Source organism: Pseudorasbora parva, chromosome 2, assembly GCF_024679245.1.
Source record: "Pseudorasbora parva isolate DD20220531a chromosome 2, ASM2467924v1, whole genome shotgun sequence".
Classification (NCBI taxonomy): domain Eukaryota; kingdom Metazoa; phylum Chordata; class Actinopteri; order Cypriniformes; family Gobionidae; genus Pseudorasbora; species Pseudorasbora parva.
This window is the reverse complement of record NC_090173.1, coordinates 4,581,732-4,599,588: the sequence shown is the minus strand read 5'-3', so window position 1 is coordinate 4,599,588 and position 17,857 is coordinate 4,581,732.

The following is a 17,857-nucleotide window of genomic DNA, read 5'->3' as shown; positions in this document are numbered from 1 at the left end:
ATTCTACCTGGCAGCGTCTCTCTACTAATAGTGAAGCTGTGAGTTTTAGTTATCAAGAAATATATGCTAGAACTTCTCAGTTTCTAAGCTCTTTTATTGATAAATCCCAGAACTGTGTTGACAAAACATTTCTGCACTACTGAATGGTTTTGTGTGAGGCGCACGCGATCTCCGCGTGATCAGGCTATGTGTGTGTGTTGCAATGCAGCACGCAGTTTAGTGCAATGATTGCCTTACGTGTACAATAAGCGTGCATTCTCCCGATCAATTTTGAGCATCCAGATGGTATAATCAAACATCACTTGTGAAGAGCTATCGGAGTATGCATTTATTTGTCATTTTTAACTGTTCAAAACAGAGCCTGCGTGGCTGGAAATTGCTAACGGATTCATGTTGAAATATTCAATGTTGAATATTTACGATCAAAAATCCTGATGTGTGGGGGAAACCCTGGGGACAAACGTGCGCACACTCATGTGAAACAAAATAATATCCAATCAGAAAGCAGGCTACGGTGTCAACAGTTCTATTTATCCTAATTCTAACATATCTTCAAACATTCTCTAATAACATCAAATAGTCATGGACTGTAAGAAACTCCGACTATAAAAACAATTATTTAAAGTTTATTTAAAAAGGCAATTTCAAAGAGAATAATATATATTTCCCAAGAAACACCCGAGAACAACAAATATTAAAAAAACAGTGTGAATTTTTTTGTTTTTTTTTGTTTTTACCATTACTAGCTCACTCTGTAACATCTTCAGACCGTCCCACCGTCTCCACGACTTCACCCAAACCCTTTTTTTTCTTTTGTGTGAATTTTCTGTGTAAATCATTCCAAAAACTATCATCGCGATTTCTTCCTACATATCATCCGCCGTGCTTATTCTGAGGCCGGAGACACAGCAAGCATGGCGTTTCTGTTGCGTGTCAGCTGTGTGACGTTTCGCCTTTGCACACCAGAAGCGTGTCTGGCGTAACGCTGCTGCTATTAATGTATTGGGAAGGCCTATACTTCATGTTCATGTTAAACATAAATATATAACCTACTGATACAGCAAAGACAACGTCGGCACTCGGCAGTAGACTATACATATCTATGGTATTGATGGCAAAATAGGCTGCAGAATATTTCGTTCTGTATCGGCATGCAATATTTGAAAATTGATAATTATTATTTTTTATTTAAATTAGTTATATTTGCATTTATGTCACAATCTAAAGACTTTCAAACATCAAAATGTACTTTTTTAATATGTATTTGTCAAAATGACATCTAAACATTGCAAAAAATCCTCTTTTTATTTTTTAATTTTTTTCTTGTTCCAGTCCAAATATCAAATATCGAAATTAAGTGATTTTGTTTTTGCTTAAAACAAGCTAAATGATCTGCCAAAGGGGTAAGAAAAATAATCTTATTTCTGTTTGGGACGGAAACAAGAAACAAGATTTCAGTCAGAAACTCGATTGTTTTTCTCACCACATTGGCAGATCAATATTGTTTTAAGCAAACATTTTATTTTCAACAAAACAAGAAAAAATATATTATGCAGTTTTACTTATCTAGTAAATGCATCTTGATTTAAGAATGTTTAGATATTTAGACTAGAAACAAGACAAAGTTACTAGCCTAAGTAAAAAGAGCATTTTTTGCAGTGTATTCTATTTTGCCTGGAAATGCTTCCAACACACTTGCATGTTGCGTGAAAAATAGGCATCTGTTCTATTTCTAGCTTGCACATGTTTTCAGTGCAGCTCGATCCGTGCCTGAGACGCGCTTCACGCAGGCAGTGTGTCACCGGCTTGAAGTCTTGTGGGATTTTGCGAGATTTCCTGTGTTTACGGTCGGGACTAGTTTCAAATCTGTTTGTGTGTGGTGTGCTGTCTTTTTCACATCATGGCACACCACACACACTATAGGAGCAAAACGGTTAAATCTAGGATTATTTGTGGTCAAAATCACATTTTGAAAATCTTTACCCAGCATAAGACTACTGAGAGCTCCTAAGAGGGTATGAGGGGAGCGCAAGGAGGATGTAGTCTCCTCACTCCCCTCAGGAACCCGATGATTAGGTCATACTGACTTACCAGTTTGTTCTCCAAGAGGTCATAGTAGGCAGATATTGCGTCCAAGTACACCTTGAGGGTGAAAGGAGACAGCCTTCGATCCAACCCTTCCTGGAGGAACGAGAGCACAGAGCCGATCTGGCATTTCCATGGGTCTTCTTGGCGAGAAGAACACCAGGTGATGAAGAGGTTCCACTGCAACGCATATGTCTCGTGAACTCTGCCCTAGCGGAAGTGATGGTAGCCACCACTGGAGGTGGTAGGGTACTCAAACCTGCCGTGTCCCATCCAGGAGCCACAGTGGAGGTTCCAATGATCGGGATGCGAGTGCCATAGGGTGCCCCGTCTCTGAGAGAGGAGGTCCTGTCTCAGAGGAACTGGCCAGGGAGGGGCTGTCGCAAGGAGTAGGAGTTCTGAGAACCAGGTCCGGCCATGCCATTACGGGGTAACCAATGTGACCTGCTCCTTGTCCTCCCTGGCTGACTGGGGGATACACATATTTGCGCAGGCCCCGCGGCCAGCTGTGCGCCATTGCATCCATGCAGAGCATGCCCTCGGTTAGGGTATAATACAGGCTGCAGTGGGAAGAGTCGTGGGAGGCGAACAGATCTACCTGCGCATCGCTGAACTGTTTCCAAATCAGCTGGACCGTCAGGAGATAGTCTCCATTCCCCAGGGAGTGGCTAAAGCTGTGAGTGCTCGTCGGCTGCACAGGTCAGGATCCCTGGGATATGGACAGCACGAAGGGACCTCAGATGCTTCTGACTCCATAAGAGGAAATGGTGGGCGAGTTGAAACATGCGGCAGGAGCGTAGACCACCCTGGTGGTTGATGTATGCTACAGCGGCCGTGCTGTCTGACCTGACTAGTAAGTGTTGACCCCTCAGCAATGCTCGGCTAACCAAAGTGATGCAGGGCTAACTGTACTGCCAGCAGCTCATGGCAATTGACATGCAGAAGGGTTGATCCCAGTTGACCCGAAGGCCCAGACGAGCTAAGTGGTAGAGTACCAGATATCTGTGTTCGCACATCCGCTCTCGAGAGTGACTCAGTATAATCCAGTCATCGAGGTAGTTCAGGATGTGAACCCCTTGCTGCCTGACTGGCGCAAGGGCTGCCTCGACAATCTTCGAGGACCGGGTACTGATATGCCTGCCCCTTGAAGGCAAACAGTAGAAACTAGGGATGTCCCGATCCGATCACGTGATCGGAAATCGGGCCCGATCACGTGATTTTAGACTCGATCGGAATCGGACGTTACATCCCGATCAGGACTCTGATATATATGTATATTCTGGGGTGAGAGACAAAGTGAGCACTTGCACCGCTGTTCATCTCACATCTGATGACGCAATAATATAGGTTGTAACTTGAAAATAATGCTTTATGTAGGCGGCTATGTTTCTGTAGATGGATACACGTGCTGGCTCCTCAGTGATACATTACAACAGCGCTAATAAAAGAAAACAGTGGGCAAAACGGTCTATCTGTGTAAACTTTGTTCAATTCATGCGAGTGCTGCTGTATTGTCATTGAATATGAGCAGTCATTTTCACTGTCATGTGTAGAGAAGAGGCGAATGAGAGCGCGCACGCTGATCTGTCTGCATCATCCGAAAACGCGCACTCGTCTCACAGACGCGCACATATTAAGTTCTCTTTCAAATCTTGTGGTTAAACGGACCAGCTCACACTAGAAGTATGTCAACATGTCCATCTTGATGAGTATCCAAGCAGACATATAGTCTGAATATGCTTTAAGAGGACTTTATGCAGCCGAGAAAGATGACGCAGAGCCTTCCATTAGGTCTTAAAGGGGCAGTAGCCGTGCTGTCTGTTTAATGTCAAGCAAAAGATAAGGAATCAAATCCCCCACTGTTCTTGATTGAATAGCTTTTGTAAGGATTAGTCTTTAATTTAAACAGTTAAATATGCATTTTACATTTGATTAGCCTACTTTATTCAATTTCTCTACCTAAAAACTAATGTTAGACCTATACAAACCTGAAAAGCATTGTTAATTACACTTCAGTCAAATTACACTTCAAATATTTTTTCCCCAAAGTTAATTTATGTCATTGTAGGCAGTTATCATCACGATGATTTCATTTCAAGTGTTCGTTTTTTTTTAAAGTTTAGTTTTAGTTAGTTATTTGATGCTATAAAAACGGCTGTGTGATATCATGATTGACAGCTGAGATCGACATCATCTCTGAGTGAAGAAATTGTCACTAAGGCACTAACAGACTTTTTTTTCGGGATTATTGGGAGCAGATTATTTAATTGAATTTCCATAACTGTTTATTTCACACCAACATAATTAATTGTTCTGCATCTGCAACTGCAACAGGATTTTTTTTATTTTAATGTTGCACTAAAATCCAAAAGTGAAGAATTTGTTATTTATTACTTGATTGTTCAAGCTACCTCACAGAAGTGCTCTGTTTGTTAGAGTTGTTGAGTGTTAAAATAAGGTGAATAAAATAAAAAATAAGGAACATCCTGGTTTGTTTTTTCGCTCTTCTTTATTCTTTTTTTATGTATTATAGAAGTATCGGATCAGGACTCGGTATCGGCAGATACTCAAAATCAAATGACTCGGACTCGGACTCGAAGGCAAAAAAACCTGATCGGGACATCCCTAGTAGAAACGGTCTGTGTCAAGGAAGGATGGAGACATGAAAGTAGGCGTCCTTCAGGTCGATCGCTGCAAACTAATCGACTGGATGAACGCATTCCAAAAGGCGTTTCACTGTTAAAATCCATTTCGGCTGAAGGGACGGGCTCCATCGCACTCTTCGCTAGTAGGGTGGCGATCTCCGCACACATGACAGGGGCATTTGGCCCCACCATGTTATAGCAGACACCCCGGAAGCCAGGAGGAGGAGTCTGCGCGAGCTGAACCGCGTGAAAAAAACGTGCCACATGCAAGCGCTTTTTGTGAGAGGAAAGCTCTGCAGAGTGCCAAAGTGCCCAGGGAAAACACACACAGCTGTTGCAAATCACTGCACAGATCAGCAGGCAGGCAATGTGAGATCGCTGGAACGCGCAATCACACCAACACCCAGGAGAACCGCTCGTCTCGAAGACTGAAGAGAGAACTTCCGCATTCAGGCTTGCAGAAGTGAAGAGATGCTCTTGTCTCCGAAGCAGAAACATAATGCGTTCATGCCAGCTTACTTCCTAATATACCGGACGTGAGAGATAATGAGCACCAGATGACCGCCACACCGGCTCATATCTCACAGAGGAGCTCGGTCGCATAAGAGGAGGAGTGACGACAGTGAAGAACGAAAGAACTACAAACTCTGTTGAGCACTATAATTCCATGCCATCTTCACTATCTTCACTTCTGGATGAATTTGCACCTGTGCGAGAACGGGTTGTTACTTTTAGGAAACCCTGTCCATGGTTTACCCTAAATTTATGTTACGGAGTGACTTAATGCGGCGGAACCTAAAAAAAATTGTTTAAAAAAAAGAAAATGTTCCGCCCGGACCGTTGTCCATGAGACACACAACCAGTTCCGGTAACGCCGGGCAACTGAAATGGGGGATTATTAAGAACAGGTGTGCGAATGGACGTGGTGATTGGTGGTTGGGCGATTCAGAGAAAAGGAGGCATATAAATAAGGTATCCGGAGAACAGCAAAGGTTGAAGTTGATTCCGGCAAACGCTGTGGGTGAGATGGAGCGATCGGTGTGTTGGAGGGACGTATTGAGGTGGATGGTACAGACTGGGCGAAGTCAAAACAGAGTACTGGGCTGAAGGAAACACAGAGTTAAGTGTTTGAAGCATTCCTTTTGGAGTAATTGTGTTGATATGTATTATTACTGCCTTGAAGAGATTGTTTACACTGAGAAGTCCCTGGAAACGTATTGAAAAGAGGAAGGAGTGTGCTGAAACGTTGTGGTCTTGACGTTCTCATATGGTCATCCTCTGCACTGACCCTTTCTACTATCCAGGACCTATTTCCCGGCCCAATGTGGTGATTCTGACCCTAATTCACTGTGAGTGTGTGGAGTACAGTGGGTGAGTCTTTTTGATATGTGTACGCCTGAAGAATTGTAGTGTTGTGCTGTGCAAATGCTGTCAGTGATCCCTCTCCAGGCCGAAGAGAAAGCCCTGCATTAGAGGAAGTGAATTGGTGACGGTGGGCGATTGTTGCATATGTATATACACCCGCCTGTGACTCGTCAATCTCTTTCCCCCACCTGGTCGTGGTGTGGCAACTGTATGAAGTAAGAGCTTGCGGTGAATAGTGTGTGGAGTATAACAGGAAGAGAAGTTGAATTGGCTGCTGTGTAGAAGGAGCTTATGTGCTGTCTCTGTATGATCCTATGTCTGTGAAGTGCTTTCAGGACTGAGCCAAGGGCTCTGCGTCATCGTGGGACTGTTTTACTACGTGTGGGAAGTCAACGTTAACGTGTTCCTTAGAAGTCTGTCCTAAGCCTGAAGGCTGGAAGTCCGTTGTGTGTAAATACGCCCTCTCCAGCCACCTGAGATTTGAAGCGCTAAAGCCGACGTCTGTCTACCTACGGAGCTGTGAGTAAAGATAAGAGCCCAGTGTACTGTCCTGTATACTCACCTGTACGTCTAAAGCTAAGAGCCCAGTGTACTGTCCTGTATACTCACCTGTACGTCCAAAGCTAAGAGCCCAGTGTACTGTCCTGTATACTCACCTGTACGCCCAAAGCTAAGAGCCCAGTGTACTGTCCTGTATACTCACCTGCACGTCCAAAGCTAAGAGCCCAGTGTACTGTCCTGTATACTCACCTGTACGCCCAAAGCTAAGAGCCCAGTGTACCGCCTGTATACTCACCTGTACGCCCAAAGCTAAGAGCCCAGTGTACTGTCCTGTATACTCACCTGCACGTCCAAAGCTAAGAGCCCAGTGTACCGCCTGTATACTCACCTGTACGTCCAAAGCTAAGAGCCCAGTGAACTGTCCTGTATACTCACCTGTACGCCCAAAGCTAAGAGCCCAGTGTACCCCCCTGTATACTCACCTGTACGCCCAAAGCTAAGAGCCCAGTGTACTGTTCTGTATACTCACCTGTACGTCCAAAGCTAAGAGCCAGTGTACCGCCTGTATACTCACCTGTACGCCCAAAGCTAAGAGCCCAGGGTACTGTCCTGTATACTCACCTGTACGTCCAAAGCTAAGAGCCCAGTGTACCGCCTGTATACTCACCTGTAAGCCTAGGCTCGTACGAGGAAGAGAGAGAGCTCGGAAGATCCGTTGAGAGTCAGAAGCGACTCAGATCCCAAGGCCCCAGTCCTAGAGGGCTGGTTCCCCCTTTTTTAGTATCCCTTTCTCCCCTTTCCTATAACCTTTTTAAATCAATAAACATTGTTTTAACCTACCTGTCCTCGTCTGTCTGGTCATTGGGGTGTTTTTGGGACCTCCTCGGGGTGGAAACTTAGGGAGGAGCGAGACTCGCGCTAGTGGTGGTCCGCTCCGACCTGTGACATTTACGTTTAATGAAAGCTGCTGGAAGGTAATTAGAACGGCAATACAAAAAATCTGGCCTGACCGTACATAGGCTTCTTTACATTCAACAACAGTCTGCTTACCATTCTGCTTTGAATATTGCACTGAAGAACTATTATTCAAGCATTATTGGTAACGCTGCAACTAATCCTAAATCGCTGTTTAAGACTATTGACACTCTTCTTAAACCAGCTAAGGCCATTGTTCACTTCTCTGTTGACCAGTTTAATAAGTTTCTTCATTATTTCTCTGGTAAGATTGAGGGTATATACAGTCTTTAAACACCATCACTCCACTTGAGCTAGTTGATATTCAGCCTTTAAATTCCCCAATCACTACCTTTATCACTTTGTAATGGTTGGAGATGATTTTATTTTAAGTACAGTGAAGTCCATGAACTCTATTACCAGTATTTTAAACCCGGTTCCCTGCTTGGTTATTATAAACTGAATTGCATCAATCTGCCCTTTTATGACTTCAATTGTAAGCTTGTATTGATTTCTAGAATTGTTCCTCCAGAACTAAAAATAGCTGCCATTACACCAGTCCCTAAGAAGACTGGCTGTGATGTTTCCGATTTATCCAACTACAGGCCTATTTCTAACCTCCCTTTTTGGCTAAAGTTCTTGAGCGTGTTGTGGCTATTCAGTTAAATAATCACCTAGCACTGACCATTTTCCTTGAACCTTTTCAATCTGGGTTTCGAAGAGGACATAGTACTGAAACCGCTTTAATTAGAGTCGTAAAGGATCTTCTTATTGCGGCTGATTCCGGTGCATGCAGTATTTTGGTCTTATTAGACCTCAGTGCTGCTTTTGACACCTCTATGTCACTCTATTCTGCTTGACAGGCAGGAATATTGGTTGGGTCTTTCTGAAGCTGTACTTGTTTTACGTCTTATTTAACGGATCGTGCCCAGTTTGTTGGCTATAAATCTAATACTGTGCCTGTTCGACAGGGAGTTCCTCAGGGTTCAGTATTGGGTCCAATTTTATTTAACAATTATACGCTTCCACTGGGCAGATCATCAGGAAATATGGTCTTTGGTATCACTGCTATCCGGATGATACGCAGATTTACATCAACACTAGTCCTGATGTTCATTGCTCATTAACAGCTTTACATAGCTGCCTAGCAGAGATCAGCATCTGGATGCAGAATAACTTCCTGAAACTGAACGTACTTTTTAGTTATTTAAAGGTCGTGTTGTAATATTAGACTAAAGGTGCTAATGACACACACGGTCTGCCATATAAATAGTGAATCCGCCATGGTGTGAGCTAAATTGGCTTTTAAAGATGAGACTGAACATTAAATATGTTATGTTTCAATGTTGACACATAAAGCATTGCTCTAAAATATTTCATATAAATCAAGCTCTAAAATATTTTATTGGAGAAATTGTGTTTGTGTAAAATAAATTATATTATAAAAATATCATAAAATGTAATGTCTAAAACCAGTGTGGTCACACTAACACACTTTTTAGTGTACTTGTTGCCTTTTGTCCTCTTTGTGTTCTGGCTTTGAGTTCTGGGGTTTTCAGAGATGTTTCCACCTTTGGTCTAGTTTTAACTGAGCAAGATGGCACTTAGTGTGAATGTTTTAGTGTATTTTCAGAGCGCTGAGCTCACTGTTGAGGTTTGGAAACATGTTACTCCTTAGCGTGAGAGCTCAGTTAGTTTGACCACAGGCTATTAAAGAAACTTTTTTTTTTTTTTCAAATATGTTTATTGAGCACCAAAATACAGGATGCACACGATAAGAAACAGTATCTATAAATATACAACAGTGCTCACGTTTTTTTTTTTTTCCCAGTTTCTCCCCCCCCCACACTTCCAACATAACACTATCCCTGTCCCCTACATGGGGTCCCAAACCCCGACCACTCCTAGATACCAAACAAGAAGAAAAAAATAAAAAAAAATAAAAAAATAAAAATAAAATAATAATAATAATAATAAAATAATAATAAATATATATCAATTTAAAAAAAAAAATTAAACAAAAAGAGAAATTAAAAATAATAAGTAGCATTGTTGTTAGTTACACTGTATGTCCAAAGGATATAAACATTTCACTCATCAGGAATGATATTTAGAGAATCTATGATGGAAAGCAAGGGGTTCCAAGTTTTGTCAAATCTCCTCAAGGAGCCTCTAAGGGAGAACCTTAACCTCTCAAGTTTTAAGTTATGTAAAACTTCCTTAATCCATCTATCGTATGATGGAGGTAAGGCTTGCTTCCAGTTAAGTAAGATCAATCGCCTAGCAAGCAGAGTACAGAAGGCCAGAGAATGTTGTGCTTCAGCTGTTAGGGTGCTGCCATGTGAAATACCAAAAAGGGCAGACAAAGGATTTGGGTTTGATATACAATGGTAGGCTGTGTGAAGAGTGCTGAAAATTTTAAACCAAAAGTCTGTTAGCTTTGAACATGACCAAAACATGTGCATGAAATCTGCAGGAGATTGGTTGCACCTATTACAGACATCTATAACATTGGGGTAGAACTTAGACAATCTGTGGTTAGTGTAGTAAGTCCTATGTATTAGTTTACATTGAATTAATCCGTGCCGTGCACAGATGGAAGAATTATGGACTAGCTCTAGAATCTGGTCCCATTGATCTTCCTCAATATGTCCCAAGTCCTGTTCCCATAGATCTCTGGTTTTTTGGGGGAAATTAGAGAGAGTGGAATCAAGAGCTTTAAAGATATAAGAAATAGCTCCTCTCTGATTGGGGTTAACTTTGAGAAGAGTGTCTACCAAAGTCTCTGGTGGTAGATTTGGGAAGTCAGGGTAATTTCTTTGTACAAAATGCCTAATTTGAAAGAAGCGAAAAAGGTGAGAGGCAGGGAGTTGAAATTTGGCTGATAGGGTGGCGAAAGGCATGAAGATACCATTGTCATAGAGGACTTTGATAGCTGTGATACCTCTGTCGCTCCAGAGTTGAAAGGCAGAGTCCATAATAGAAGGTTTAAAACTGTGATTGTGAGTTACAGGGGCAAGGGTAGAGGGATGCTTCAGGCCAAAATGCTTTCTAAATTGCATCCATATTTTAAGCGATTGAGTGACTACAGGATTAGCACTAATGTCAGTAGTTGACATTGGGAGTTGGGAGTATAACCATGATTGTAATGGGGTTTTAGAGGAAGAAAGTTCTACTTGGACCCAAGCTGGCTGAATGGCTGCGGGCTCGACTATCCAGTATAGGAGTTTTTGAATGTTAGCAGCCCAGTAATAATGTAAAAAATTGGGGAGGGCCAGCCCCCCGGACGTTTTAGGGAGCTGTAATATGTTTTTCCGCAAGCGCACTGGTTTATTACCCCAAAGGAAATGAGAGACTGATTTATCTACTTTGGCAAAAAACTTCTTTGAGATGAGTACGGGGATATGTTGGAATAGATAAAGAAACTTTGGGAGGATGGTCATTTTGATTAGGTTGACCCTGCCAGCTAAAGAGAGGGGCAGAGTAGACCATCTGCTAAAGTCTTCCTCGACTTTTTTAAGCAAAGGGTTGAAATTACTATTAAAAAAAGTGCTTGCCAAGGACCCGGTGATGAAAATACCCAAATATTTGAAGCCTTGGTCCACCCACCTAAAAGGGGCTACATGGTTTGGCAGTTTACCTACAAGGTTGTTGATTGCGAATGCCTCACTCTTCCCAAAATTTAGTTTATATCCTGACAGTTGGCCAATTTTTTTTAAAATTTCTAAAATTACAGGAAGAGAGGAAGACGGGTTGGATACATACAAAAGCAAGTCATCCGCGTACAGTGACAGCTTATGTACCGTACCTTGACGTGTAATGCCCTCAAATTTTTCTTCAGATCTTAGCCAGATAGCCAAAGGCTCGATGGCTACGGCAAACAGTAAAGGGGACAGGGGACACCCTTGTCTCGTGCCACGGTGAAGTCGGAAAGAGGGTGAGAGCACATTGTTTGTTTGTACAGATGCTACTGGGGATGAATATAACAGTTTTACCCATGATATGAAACCTGAACCCAAACCAAATCTATCCATCATTTCAAAAAGAAACCTCCACTCTACCCTATCAAAAGCTTTCTCAGCATCCAGCGACACCAATATCTCAGGGGTGCTGGAGCTGGGCATGTTCAGAATGTTTAGGAGTCTTCTGGTGTTGTGAAATGAGTGCCTCCCCAGCATGAAGCCTGTTTGATCTGCTGAAATGATCCCTGGCAAAACCTTCTGAAGGCGGAGGGCTAGGATCTTAGCTAGAATTTTGTAATCCACTTTTAGTAATGATATAGGTCTGAAGCTACTGCAAAGTAAGGGATCTTTGTCCTTTTTTAGGAGAAGAGTAATTGTGACATTGGTCAGGGTTGGAGGAAGTCTGCCTAGTGACAGGGCTTCATTATACATATCACATAGAACTGTAGAGAGAAGTGGGGGAAATTTCTTGTAGAATTCTACTGTGAATCCGTCTGGACCGGGCAATTTCCCACTCTGCAACGTAGTTATCGCTCCCATGATCTCTGCTGTAGAGATTGGCATAGCTAAATTCTCTGCTAGTCCCTGATCTACTTTAGGGAACTCAATAGAACTTAAACCACTTGTTGAACTGGTGTTAGGGTTATCAGAGGCATATAGTTCAGAGTAGAATTTAGAAAACGTTTCATTAATAAGCTTTGGGTCAGTGGTAGTGGCGCCTGATGAAGATATAATACTAGGAATAAACCTAGATGCTGCTGCTGCTTACCTGATGCCAATCCCCCCTTATTTAGGGTAGCGTTTTCTTCTCCACGCTTGAGGACGTCACCGCTTTGTGCGCGCTCGTCATTCTTTAGCTCCGCCCACACGATACGCCTCCAGGCGCTTGGTTTTTTCCGGAAAGACTCAGTACAGCCTATCTTTCTTTTATAAATATAATAAAACTAAAGACTTTTCGGAGATATGAAGGATGCAATACTACTCTATAGGTACTCAAGATTGACATGAGATTGACTGAAACTGAGTGTTTCACCCCCCCTTTAATACCTTGAGTTGCAGTTTGTATTTCCAGACTGTTTACGATTCTAAACATGTTAAACATGGGACATTCATTTCCAGGGCTGTAAACTACTGCTGACCTTTTCCAATTTCTCAGACTGTAATGCAGTTAACGTTATTCGACAATCAATGCACAAAGAAACATTAACGGACAACCCCGGTGAGAAATGACCCTAGGGGTAATTAACAGATGGTTACCGAGTAGATCATTCTCTGGGATGCGTTTTCATGAAAATCAAATATAAAGAGTTTTATCTCTAAAACAGATTAGCTTATAAAATCGGCGGTACTCATAAATTCATGAACGAATAAATTAATGAATATACAAATATGTAAATTATTAAATACATGAATAAATCTGATTCTAGGAAAATAAATAACAGAATAAATTACTTGATAAATTACATGATTCATTTTTAATCAAATTAAATTTTGAATTATCTTTCCTTTAATTTATTGTTTTCTGCTTTTATACATTTATAAAAATAGATATAATGGCCTGCATTATATTTAAACAAATATAAATGTTTGTTAATTAATTTTAATATTTATTTTAGTATTTATGTACAAATGAAACACACAGCCTTGCTCATTTTAAACTAGGTTATTGTAAAAACTGCTGTTCACTCTATCATCTCTTTTGGTTCGGAGGATTTGAACGGCTACAGGATGTCCTGTTAGAACATGACGTCTCACACCAGTCTGGACTTCAAGATGCTTTATTGAACAAATGTTGGTGTATGTGTATGTGTGTGTGGTTCTGTAACAGACAATATACAAAATATGAATAAACATAAATGTACAATCACAGATCTTTAAGATAGATCTCTAGATCTATCAAGCAGCCCTTAACTATTAGTTTAAGTTAGGATATTAAATGACACATTAAAGAAATAGATATAAACCCAAATATGTTAATACAAACACAATACAATGTTTATACTATCATGATGCGAGCCCATAGCACGTGGTGTTAACAGCGCATGCGTCTAACTCTGAATAACATGCTCGTACATGTTCCCCGAGACCCTTTCACGCCTATACAATACAAGTGCAGCATCAATAGCCCACTGACAACAAACTCAAGATGATTATAAGACATTAAAACAAGGTATTTAGGCAACAACATAATGTGCAAACCGATTTATTAATATAAACATTCCGACGGAATGCCGCGGTAGCGCTCGTTACTGTCTCTTAACAATATATGAATCACTAATGACGAGAAATACTTACAATCAGCTGCACGCACGCACACACAATCCACACAGCCGTTGTTAATGACACTTCTGACTAACTTTAAATGTTCATAAACTATATACCAGCCCATCTCTGCTTCCTCACTCATTGCTTTCTTGTTGACAACTCCGTGGAAAGTTTTGGAGCGGTCCAAATCACGGACAGAGGTGGGGGAGTTTGGAAGAGTCCATTTGTGAAGGGTGGCCTTTTTTACAGCCGCCCCCAAATTCACAATGTGAATTTGCACAATTAAAAGGCCTTATCAAGTATTGGAATATCACTCAGGCAAGGGAGGTAGGCTGATGATTTTGATCGCTGGCCTCAAGTAAGTTCTATCCTTCACTTTGATTTCAGCTGATCTGACCCGATTATCTTTTCCTGGGTAAACCTGTGTAATCCTTCCGACCGGCCAAAGTGCGCGAGGTAGCTGTTGGTCCACAATCATAACGGTTTCACCTACTCGTAGATTTTCCTTCTCTGACATCCATTTCTGTCTGGTTTGAAGACTAGGTAGGTAGTTACAAATGAATTGCCTCCAAAAGTGGTCAGCTAACAGCTGACTATGCCTCCATCTCCGTTTGCTAAGGATTTCCGAATCCTGGTATGTCACTTGAGGAAGTGAGGCATCCCGCCGCCCCATCAACAGGATGTTGGGTGTAACTGGATCTGGGTCGGCGATGTCGGAAGATGTGTAGCCAATTGGTTTGGCATTAAGTATACCCTCTATTTCAATGAGAACAGTCCGCAATACTTCTTCAGTGACTGTCTGTGCTCCGAGGGTCACTTGTAGGGCTGTTTTCAGGGATCGAATTTCGCGCTCCCAGCATCTACCGAAATGTGGTGCACTGGGTGGATTTAAAGTGAACTCAATTTGCTGGCTTGCAAGTTGAGCCTGGAGCTCAGGCTGAAGAGCTGCAAAGGCCTCCCTAAGTTCCTTTTCCCCACCTTTGAAATTCGTACCTTGATCTGAAAGGATTTCAGAGGGTTTTCCTCGCCGTGCAATGAAGCGACGAAGGGCCATCAGGAATGAATCACTGTCCATAATTGAGAGGAGATCAATATGCACTGCACGTGAGGTCATACACTTGAAAATGATCCCCCAGCGTTTTTCATTTCTTCGCCCCACCTTTATGAGATAGGGACCAAAGCAATCTATCCCAGTAGAATAGAAAACTGGCTGGTGAATTCTCAACCTGGCTGGTGGGAGGTCTGCCATTCTGGGGGGATGCGGGTTGGCCCGCCATTTCTGGCAATCAATGCATTGGCGTTGATGATGTTTGACTGCTGCTCGTCCTCTTAATACCCAGTATTTCCTCCTGAGTTCTGAAAACACCCTCTCTGGTCCAGGGTGGTGCAGGCGATAATCATAGTCTTTGATGATCAACTTGGTGAGTGGGTGATGTGGGTCAAGGACGATGGGGTGGATGTTATCCTCTTCTAGCGGACTGATCTGTCTGAGACGACCACCAACTCGAATGAGATTGGTGCCATTATCTAGTTCAGGGGCTAGACACAGCAGTCGACTACTGCTTGGCAATGGTTTATCAGCTTTCAAGTGCGACATCTCATCTGGGAATGATTCCTCCTGGATCTGACGGAGGGCTGTGAGCTCAGCTTCTTTATAGTCCTCTGCAGTAGCAATTGAGGAAGAGCTCTCATTCGATGGTGGTATGAGGGCCTTTAGGTAGTCAGTGAAGGTGAAAAATGTATGAGGATCTGGTAATGACTGAGCAGAAGTTACCAGTCCACAGAAGTTTGACCTTTTCAGTTCACTGTCTTGGGTTACGTGGGCAAATGGCGGCATTTCTGGCCAGCTGGCTGGTGTCTGACTGAGGAATGCTGGACCTTGATTCCATCTGCTGTCTTTGGTGAGATCAGAGGGAGATCTTCCTCTTGTAATGGCATCCGCTGGGTTGTCGCTTGACTGTACATAACGCCAGGTATCAGATTCAGTTAAGTCCTGGATCTCTGCCACTCTGGTCCCCACAAAAACCTTAAAGCGACAAGACTCTGATAAAAGCCAGGTCAGTATTGTAGTGGAGTCAGACCATAGTGTGATGTCATTGAGTGGTAAGGTTAGCTCTGTTTTCAGGACTTTAGCCAGCTGCGCCCCTGTGAGTGCTGCACACAGCTCAAGACGTGGAATGCTTTGTTGTTTCTTGGGGGAAACACAGGACCTAGCGGTTACAAAGGCCACCTCCACTTTACCTTGAGGATTCTCTGTTCTTAAGTACGCCACAGAGCCATAGGCCTTCTCTGAGGCATCACAAAAGATGTGAAGCTGCCTGTTACTAGTGGAACAGTCCAGTTCTTCGCTACAATAACATCTGGGCAAAGTGATGTGCTGCAGGTCTTCCAACTCGCTCTCCCACTGTTTCCAAGAGTCTAATAGGTTCTCTGGTAGTCGTGGGTCATCCCACTCTCTCTTTTTGTCCCACAACCTTTGCACTATTACCTTAGCTCGAGTAGTGAAGGGGACAATGTAGCCAAGGGGATCATATTGGCTAGCAAGTATTTGGTAGATACTTCGCATGGTGGGCACTTGACAGTCAGGTTTGCGTCGTTTGTAGGAGAGTGTGTCTGATTGACAATTCCAATGCAGGCCAAGCGTTGATTCCTGGACATCTTGGTGGCCTTCACAGAGCCAGAGGATGCTGTTCTGAGACTGAATATCGAATGGCAGATGGCTGATAACCGAAGGGTCATTACTAGCCCACTGTCGTAGCTCAAAGCCACCAGATGCCAGGAGGCTGTAAAGTTTGTCAACTAGATTCTTGGCCGTTTTAGGGGAATCAAAGCTCTGAAGGCAATTGTCAACATAGAATGACTTCTCTACAGAAACCCGTGTGTCCTCTCCAGGCTGACTGTGATCTAGAACATGTTTCTGTAACGCAAACGAAGCACAACATGGACTGCAAGTGGTCCCGAACGGCAGCACCTGCCATTCATAGACATCAGGGAGCCTATCTCTTTGCATATCTCTCCAGACGTATCTCAGCAGTGGTTTATCCTTTGGCAAAAGGCGCACCTGATGGAACATGCCACGGATGTCACTGCTGATGGCAATAGCGTGTTCCCGGAAACGCAGAAGGACTGCCAGAAGTGATGGACCAAGTGTTGGACCAGGTAATAGGAGCTCATTCAGATTGTGCCCTTGGTATGAGAATGAACAGTTAAAGACTACCCTGTTCTTCCCATTATGCTGCACTATGTGGTGTGGAATGTACCAGGCCTCTTTTGTTCTGTCCACCTGCTCCTGTCTAAGTTTGACAACATACCCAGCCTGCACTAGCTTGGCCAGCTCCTCTTGGTATGCTGCAGCCAGATCAGGGTCCCTTTCAAGACGTTTCTCAGTTCCCCTCAGCTGTGGTCAGACCGCTTCCTTACGTGCATAGAGACGAGGCATGTTCTTAACACAAATCAGAGGAGTCGCGTATCGCTGGACACCATCAATATTTACTCTTACAGTGTTTTCTTGCAGAAGCTGAATGGACTCTTTGTCTTGGCGTGACCTGGTGATCACCTTTTCACTCTGATAGGGCAGAACGTCCATTTGCCACAGTCTCTCCACGTTTGCATAGAGGTCATTGATGGGCCGCAGCGTGGTGAAGAAGCATTGATCAGGAGCAAGATTACTGCTCAATTCTTGAGCTGGACCCTGCAGGGTCCATCCCAGACGTGTTCTCACTGCTGCCGGACCACCAGGGGGCCCCAGTCTGACTGACAAAAAGCCTGTACCTTTTCTGTTCGGAATGAAGCTGGTTTCGATACGGCTGAAGACGGCGACATGGACTGTGACTTTTCAGTCCCAAGGAGAATAGTAGTTGGTCTGCGCGGCTGCTTAGGCTCTCTTCTCACCTCTCTGATGCGTGTTGAGAAATCCTGCTTTGGCTGACAAGCATACTGGCTACTGTCTTCCTGAACCTGAAGCTCATATTCCAGCCATTCAGCGAAGTCTAGCAGTGTTGGAATAGCAACTTGCAGAGGGTGGGTGTACCGTTTGAAACCAGATCTGAGGTCATGTGGCAGTTTACTTAGGAGTCGAGA